The 8119-nt window shown below is 42.0% G+C and overlaps 1 pseudogene; it reads left to right on the top strand.

Moving 5' to 3' along the window:
* The first annotated feature begins 5533 nt into the window (after window positions 1–5533).
* Window positions 5534–7426, top strand: LOC125200215 (annotated as a pseudogene).
* The last annotated feature ends 693 nt before the right edge of the window (window positions 7427–8119 follow it).

The raw sequence follows: 8119 nt of genomic DNA, 5'->3' as shown, positions 1-8119 counted from the left end.
CGCTAAAAGAAAATTTAAGGTCATGGAACAAGGATAAGTATAAAGCCCGCTTTGGTTTTAAAGGGTTTTAAACAAAAAAAGGACATGACCCTTTTTAATACCTATTCAAAGAACGAGGGTTACATCTATCCGAAGGGTTTCGACGGGGTGCATTTTCACAATTTAGATTCATCAAATGGATGTTAAGACCGTTTTTAAATGGGAACTAGAGGATGAAATCTATATGGAACAAAACCCAAAGGGTTTTTAAAATCCCCGACAAAGAAAAGGTATTTCAAAACCCGGGTTTAAATCCCTCTACGGGGGTTTAAAAAAGGGGGCCTCAAAATGACACTTAAGTTTGATAATTTATGTTATCAAATGGGTTTAAAATCAACGAGTGTGACAAATGTGTCTATATTAAGAGCACTAATAATGGGTACGTTATAGTGTGTCTCTACGTTGATGACAGCCACCACCCAAAGGGGAAAAACACTTTCCCCAAGGGGTTTTTAACCGGGACAAAAAAAAGGGGCAAATTTTTAAAGAGAAAACTTTTTTCGGGAATTTTTCGGGGAAAAGGGTTAAAAGGGGTTCAGGCCGGGTGGGTTTAAACTTTTGGGAAAGAAAATTTAAGAACATCCGATGGAATCATCTTAACCCAATCTCATTATGTTGGAAAATATTGAAGAAATTTTAATGCCTTTTTGGGTGGGCGGGCCGATTAAGACTAATTGAACTAATGTTTACTAAAAAAAACAAGGGCGAACCCGGCAAAGAAGAATATGCACGTCATTGGGGGCAATTTTGTACTTAACTAATTGCACTCGACCGGGCATTGCCCGTGCCGTGAACAAGTTGAGTCGCTACACAGTAAACCAAGCAAAGAGACGAGAGCCCGAAGGGTTTTTAGATATCTAAAACATACTCAAAATCACGGGCTCACTTTTCGAGATACCCCGTATTTTAAGGGGACCGGGTGCAATTGGATATCCGAAATAAGGACTCACTTTCAACAAGTGGATACGCCCTTTTCTATTGGGGGGGGCCCCCGGGAAAACCAAAAAAAGTAGTAAAATTTTCTCAACTATGGAATCAGGAACCCTAGCTTTAGATAAAACCCGGGGAAAAGGGCCAATGGCTTAAGAACTTCCCGAGGATATTCCAGGGTTTGGGGCAAGCCCCGTCCATTTATTCACCCGATAGCCCCGCTATTTTGGGGGGGCAAAAAGGTTTTTATAATCTGGGGAAATCTCGACACATTTTGCCCACGACATAATACCGGGAAGACATTTGATCACAACAAAATGGATTACCATTGACTATTTAAGCAATAGATAATCTAGCGGGTCCGCAACCAAAGGGGGTTAAAAACCCTGATCGAAATAAGTTGCTGTGAGGGAATGGGTTTAAACCACCAAAAGAACTGCCCTGGTGGTAACCCAACCATGATGACCGGAGATCCTAAGAACTTGGGTTTAAAGGGGAAAAATGTTTTTGAGAGTTCGGGGGGGAAAAATCACGATATCTATTCCCTAGAGAAAAAAGAGAGTGTTTGAAAAATTCCGGGTGAGGGTAAGCTATTTCTTTTAATGATTTCTATGATCTTGGGGATTAGTTCTCAAAGAGACCGAGTAGGGGAAGATACTTGAAAGAAATCACATATGGGGTGAAGTGTGGGGCCCCTTTAAATTAAAACTTTGAACCAAAGTGGTGTTCCCAAAGGGCCCCAAAAGGGCAACAAAACGGAGAACGGGGAGGCCGAGGTGTTTCGTTTTTAACACCCTTGTTTTCTGGACGCCGTGGGGGCTATTAAAGGGTCCCTTTCTAGGCCGCCCTGTATCCGATGGCGTTGGGCTATGGAAGGTTCAAAGCTAAAAATACCTATCCTTAAGGGTTTAAAACCTCTCGAGGGGAGCTTGTGTCTCGCATTTTGCATTTTCTATTTCCCCCAGCGGGGGGGTTGTTGGAATCTACGCCCTGGGCCCAAAGGACTTTAACCAATTATAAATTTTTAACGAGACATTTAATTTTGTAAAATTAAATGATATAGCTTGATCTACGTTCGGGGGATGACCGTGGGATATTTATTTTCTCAAACCGATTCCCTGAAAAGGGGAAATAATTATTTAAAGTTGTGCAAAAAAGCAAACTTAATGAGCTTTTGGGGAGAGATTAGGAACAATTAAGAGAAAAAATTAACCCCCTTGAAAGTTTTAACCTTATTAAACTAGTATTTAATAAGAAGGATTATTACATGTAATAATTATAAGGGGCCATGGGCCCCTGAGGCCCCCACGCGCGCGCCCCGGGGCCCCTTTTGCCGGCGCCCCGAGCTCCAGCCCCGCCGGGTCCGGGCCCTGGCCCCGGGTGGGTCCGTGCCCTTTTCCTTGTCCTTGACTTGACTTGGGTCTTGGAATTGGGCCGACCGTGCCCGCCCCTCTTGCCCTTTTCCTTGCCCCTTTTCCTTCCCCACTGGGTCTCGAAATTGGTCTTGGGTGGTCTTTTTGGGGTTCTTTGGGGCCCCGGTCGTGGGGTTGGGCGGCCTAAAACGGGCCAGCCCAAGTCTAGTGGGGGCTAGTTCTTTTAGACCACCACCGTTTCCCACGTCAATGCTGATGCCACCCCAAGGGGTGACGCTTAAGCCAACGTGGGCCACGTGATAGTCCACATCGGGAAAGAATCTGAAACTTTGACTTTTCCTCTCTTTGCTCAGCACGTAACGCCCCCCGTTGGTTTGGGGGCCGAATCGTTACGGTCTACCATTAATGACGGCCATTATGGTCGTTGACCCCTGCGTGGGGAGCCTATAAATGATAGCCATTCTAGCATTCTCTACATCGGAAAACTAGAATACACTCGCATCATACACTCTCTTCTCCTCTGCATTGTTCTTCTGACTCAAGCTACTCTCCTCCATCCGAGTTCGCCGGAGCTCTGCGATAGCGGTCTTGCTTCATCGAAGCGTAGCCGTTTTATCTTTGGGGACGAACGCCAATCCGAAGAGCACTACGGCGTATCTCGTCTTGCGGAAAGAGGCCTCCTCGACTCGGCTATTTCCTTTTACGTTCATTAGTTTCAAATTTTCCGTTGTAATTTTCGTTCGGTTCTTCGTATTCCTTCTTGTAATCCCTAAATCTCCAACGGCTATGGAGGCCTACATGAACCGCGAGATGGAGCGGTACATGCGAAGGGTGGAAGCAGGCGGTCCCTCGCCCTCCTGGTTGTCCACCGCCGAGCGGTGATTGATCGGGATCACGTAGCTGCACATCAGCCCCTATATGACACTACTTCGCCGGACCCGCGGTTTCTAGTAACCATGTTCGGGCGTTTTAGAATGTGCGGGGGTTGTTTATGCGTATCGTTTACGCTTTGGAGGCGTCGATATCTTTATTTACGCTTGGCACGATGCGGCATGCGCCGCCACACCCTATCCAAAAGTGCACGGCGGCAATCGGGCGGTTGGCTGCGGGGGCGCGGCGGACATGTGGGATGAGTCCCTCACATCGGTGAGACGACTTCTCCGCAATGTCAAGTTTTTACGTCGGGCGTGATTCAAATTTTCGGTGAGTACCTTCGAAGCCCTCCCCTAAGATTGTCGGAATCGTGCGGATGCACGAGGAGCGGCATGGGTTCCCAGAGATGTTAGCAAGGCATAGATGTATGCATTGGGAGTGGAAGAAGCGTCGCTTTCCGGAAGGGGACCTACACGACCGGCTACAAGTCAAGAATCCCACGATGATCCTCGAGGCCGTAGGCGATTACGGTTGTGGATCGGTATGCGTATTTTGGGGTAGCGGGTCGAACAACGACCCCCAACGTTCAACTCGTCCGCCTCTTCAACGAGAAGTGTCGGGGCATCGGTCCGGCCGTCTCATTTGTGGCCAACGGCCTAGGCATGATATGGGCTACTACTTGGCGGATGAGATATACCCTAGGTGGCCTGTCTTTGTGAAGACATCGGCCGCGGCGAGATGACAAGAAGGCCTACTTTGCGAACGATAGGAGTCGCGCAGATGTGGAGCGCGCATTTGGTATGCTCCCGTTTCGATGGGCGGCAATTAAGGATCCCAACGCGTTTGTGGGATGTCAAATGCGTTTCCCAAATAATGTACGTCTGCATTATCATGCACAACATGATCGTCGAAGACGAAGGCGTACAACGACTAGTTGGCCAATGACGATGAGCCGATCCAAGCCACGAACGGCCACCCCTAGCGTACGACATGGGATACCTCTCGATGAAGTCGGCCGCCTCGGGAATATGCCGACATGCGCCAAGTGGATGCTCATATTCAACTCTAAAAGGATATAATTGAAGAGTTGTGGGCACGGAAGGCTATGTGCAGGGGTAGTTTTTTTTTTATTTTGTAATTTATTTTTTAAATGAATGTAATTTTTTTAATGCAATTAATGAATTTTCCGTATATGTCTCGTAAATTTAATTCCGCAATTTAATCGTAAATTTAATTCCGTAAATGTAATTTTTTTTAATTATTTTTATTGCGTTGCTATGTTTGCCTAAATCTAATGTGACAGTGAATTTTTAGCTTCTGTGACGTATTGAGAGAAAGAAAGAATAAGCTGGCCTGATCTATTTCTATCGTGGATACTCTAAGGAGTATACACCATAAAAAGTATGTAACAAAATCAAGCTACTGTTTTCACTTTAATAAAAGTCATAACTCATAACACACACCATAAAAAGCCAAATATTTCAAGCCTCTTGGATTGTAGGAAATTTCAATTTAATCGTATTTAAAAATAATTGCGGCTAAAAAACAAACGCGTGAGTCTGAGCGGATGCCAACTCTCAATAAAACGTTTTTGAACACGCATTTGACGTCCGAACTTGCGCGTCCACCTCAAAAATACACTCATTTCTATTTCATCTCTTTGTAGTACTATATCAATGTCACTATTTCACCTAAAAATATAAATACTTGTAGCTGTGTTTTTTTTGATCGGATGCTAATTTAAATGCAACTAGCATTATTAGATCAGAAATTATTAAATTCCGACCATCAAGTGAATTCAACAAATTATTCTAAAAATAGTTATTTTGTGCACACTATTTAATGCCAAAGTGACAAATCTCATAACCACTGCCCAAAAGTTTTATTCTTAGTTAAAAATTAATACTCCATAATAAATGCATCACAATTAGACATCGCTTAAAATTTAAATATCAAAGTTAAGACCCCACATGGTGATAAGCTGATAATGGTCTCATACGATAGATTATTGTTATATTATAATTTCAGAAAAATAGGTATATTTAGAAAAGGGGTTAGTTGAATCTTTATCAACATTTATATAATCTTAAGACTTCTTAAAATGTTGCGAATGATTAAACGACTTTTAGCATAATTGGCTTGATTATAGAAATTAAATTGAAACAATATTGAGACGCGTATAATATATAAATGCTCTCATTGTATTGACTTTTCTACAAACAAACACAACTCTGCAATTGAGTCAACTAATATTCCACACCCCAAAATCGGAACTCGAAACGTAATCCGTTGGCGAATTGCGGTGGTTTTTGTCGCGAATGGCGATAGCTGACCGTCGCCACAACAAGTGGCTGATTTGCCCTCTCTGGCGCTCATCGGCGTCTCCTCCTTCTCCATCTTCCACTCAGAATCTTCAACCTCAGTCGCAGAATCATCATAATAGTCACCAAAACGGCGTCGCCTCGGCCAACGCCCGCTCCTCCTCTACGGTCTCCTCTGTCGCCAGATCGCTCATCCCTGGGCGGCGGAGGCTCCGCCTCGATCCTTCCAGCAAACTTTCTTCCCCCGTGAGTTGCGGTTGACTCTGTTTCACTTCTCAAGTTTGATTTTGAATGAGAATTTTGTTTTGATTTGATTGATTGATTCGCGGTTTCCGTTATTCTCTCTCTGTTTAACTCTAATTGAACTAATTTGAATGCTGAAGACGAACCGGGGAAGCAGGGGAGGAGCGCTGTTCGGATTAAGAATTCCAGCAAGTCTCACGTTGCTTTCAAGGTAATTTTGGCCTGGTTTTGATCATTCCAATTTTACTTGAAATTCCGTAAAATTTAGTGTCGATTGTGCTATTGTTGGATGAGATACGGCTTGCATATTGCTTAGTTATTTAGTTCATTTCGTCTGAAATAAGATTATCAAACCCTTTTCAATACTCGTATTTACTTTATTGCGTTGGCATCGCATACTCATCGTGTTCGTGTTGGCCTCTGAATGTCAATGATATGCAATATCTGTGTGTGATCTAATGATGTAAAAGTGGCTTGACAAACTCTTTTTTCTCCATTAGTTTCAAACTACTGCACCAAAAGTTGTTATATGCGACGCCTGGAGGCATCCTTGCTCCTGGAGAAGGCCTAATAGCTACTGGTAACTTTTGTGGTCCTTCATTGCTATATAGGTGGACAATATCAATTTCAATTGGAATTGAAAGAGCAGAAAAGCTTTTTTATGGTTTCCTTGTGCAACTTGATACTTGTATCTAAGATAAATTTTCCGTGGCAGTATTCAAGTTTATGGACTTCCTGAAAACAATGAAAAGAATCAGAAGCGCAAAGTTAAGTTCAAAATCATGAGTCTTAAGGTGAAACAAGGAATAGATTATGTGCCTGAACTGGTAAGTCTTATAGTATCATTACATTTTGTGATGTAGTACTATGGGTATCATTACATTTTGTGATGTAGTACTATGGGTATCATTACATTTTGTGATGTAGTACTAATATTGTGTTTCATTGTGAAGATTTAATTTTAAGGGGTGGAGTTCAAACTTCAAAGGACTCCAGTTTACATCATGGTCCATGGTGATTAAAAAACTCAAAGTGGAATTGGGTGTTACAAGTTACAACTTACATGATTAGAGATTTCATTACAACACGAATTCATGCAAACAACCATATACATACATTGAACCAAAAACCAAATCTTTCAATCAGAGGTGGTGCAGTTTGTCTGGAAGGTTAATTTAGCTAAGCACTTAGGTTTAACAGATGAGAGACCATAAAATGCAAATGTATTCTTTTATCTAGTAGGGTTATAATATTGCACTTAGGAGTATCACTAACTGTCTAGTGCATTAAAAACCCCCCTCGTCTCATATTTGGCTAGTTTTCTCAATTTATTTGCATAAGTTCAGTTTAATCTGTAGCATTGGCAAATCCTAGATCTTTTAACTTGCAATTTGAGATTTTTGTGCAGTTTGAAGAGCAAAGGGATGAAGTGATAGTTGACCCGTGTGATGCAGGTGGTTTTCCTAGATCCAGAGCGCCCCAATCCTGTAAGCATTAATAAATGAAAGCCTTGTTATCTTTCCGTTGTTTAAGACCATGACATTATGCATGATATAGGCACTTGATAAGCTAAAGCGCCAATTGGCTGAGGCTGATGCTGCAACAGAGACCCGCAAAAAGCCCCAGCAGATGCAGGTCCAAAAGTGATAGGGGGAAGGTCTTGTTATAGACGAATGGGTGAGTTGTTATTGTATACTTATGTTGCCATATCACCATGAAAAAAGTTCCATGTATCACAAGGCTGTAGAATCCCTTCTAACTCTTCTGCTCATCTATCTCTCTCAGAAAGAACAAAGGGAGAAATATCTTGCTAGGCAGCAAGTTGAAGCAGTAGACTGATGTGATTTTTGCTAATTTTCATTTGATGTCTGATCGATTTTTCTGTCCGGTGGAAGTTGTGCACGACTGAGGAAGTTCTCAATGCGTAGGGTAAAAGTAAAATAATGGCTATGTAATTGTATGTGAGATAAAATGTATGTAATAGGTTTGGTCCCTGTGTTTGTTTCATGTAAATATCTTCTAGTGTTGGCAGAAATTAAAATTTCCATTCTTACGCAATAAGCACGAATTGTTATATAAACATAAAGCCTTACATTAATCCTAAATCTTCTTGAAAAATAAATGTTGTAGCGTATAATGTGTAATGTATGTCTTCTTCTTTCCTCTCCCACTCCCAAACGACATTATAAAAAACCTCTTTCTTATGAAGCAATACTTTGGAAATTTTGCAATCATTTTGTATAGAAATTAACCAAATAAGGAATAGTTAGAATAACCACTCCCAAAAGATGGAAATACATATCTTTAAACTTGTTCCTGTATTTAGAAAAATAAGATAAA

The sequence above is a fragment of the Salvia hispanica genome, unplaced genomic scaffold (genome assembly GCF_023119035.1).
Source record: "Salvia hispanica cultivar TCC Black 2014 unplaced genomic scaffold, UniMelb_Shisp_WGS_1.0 HiC_scaffold_845, whole genome shotgun sequence".
In the NCBI taxonomy this organism is placed as follows: domain Eukaryota; kingdom Viridiplantae; phylum Streptophyta; class Magnoliopsida; order Lamiales; family Lamiaceae; genus Salvia; species Salvia hispanica.
This window is presented reverse-complemented; position numbering and strand designations above follow the sequence as displayed.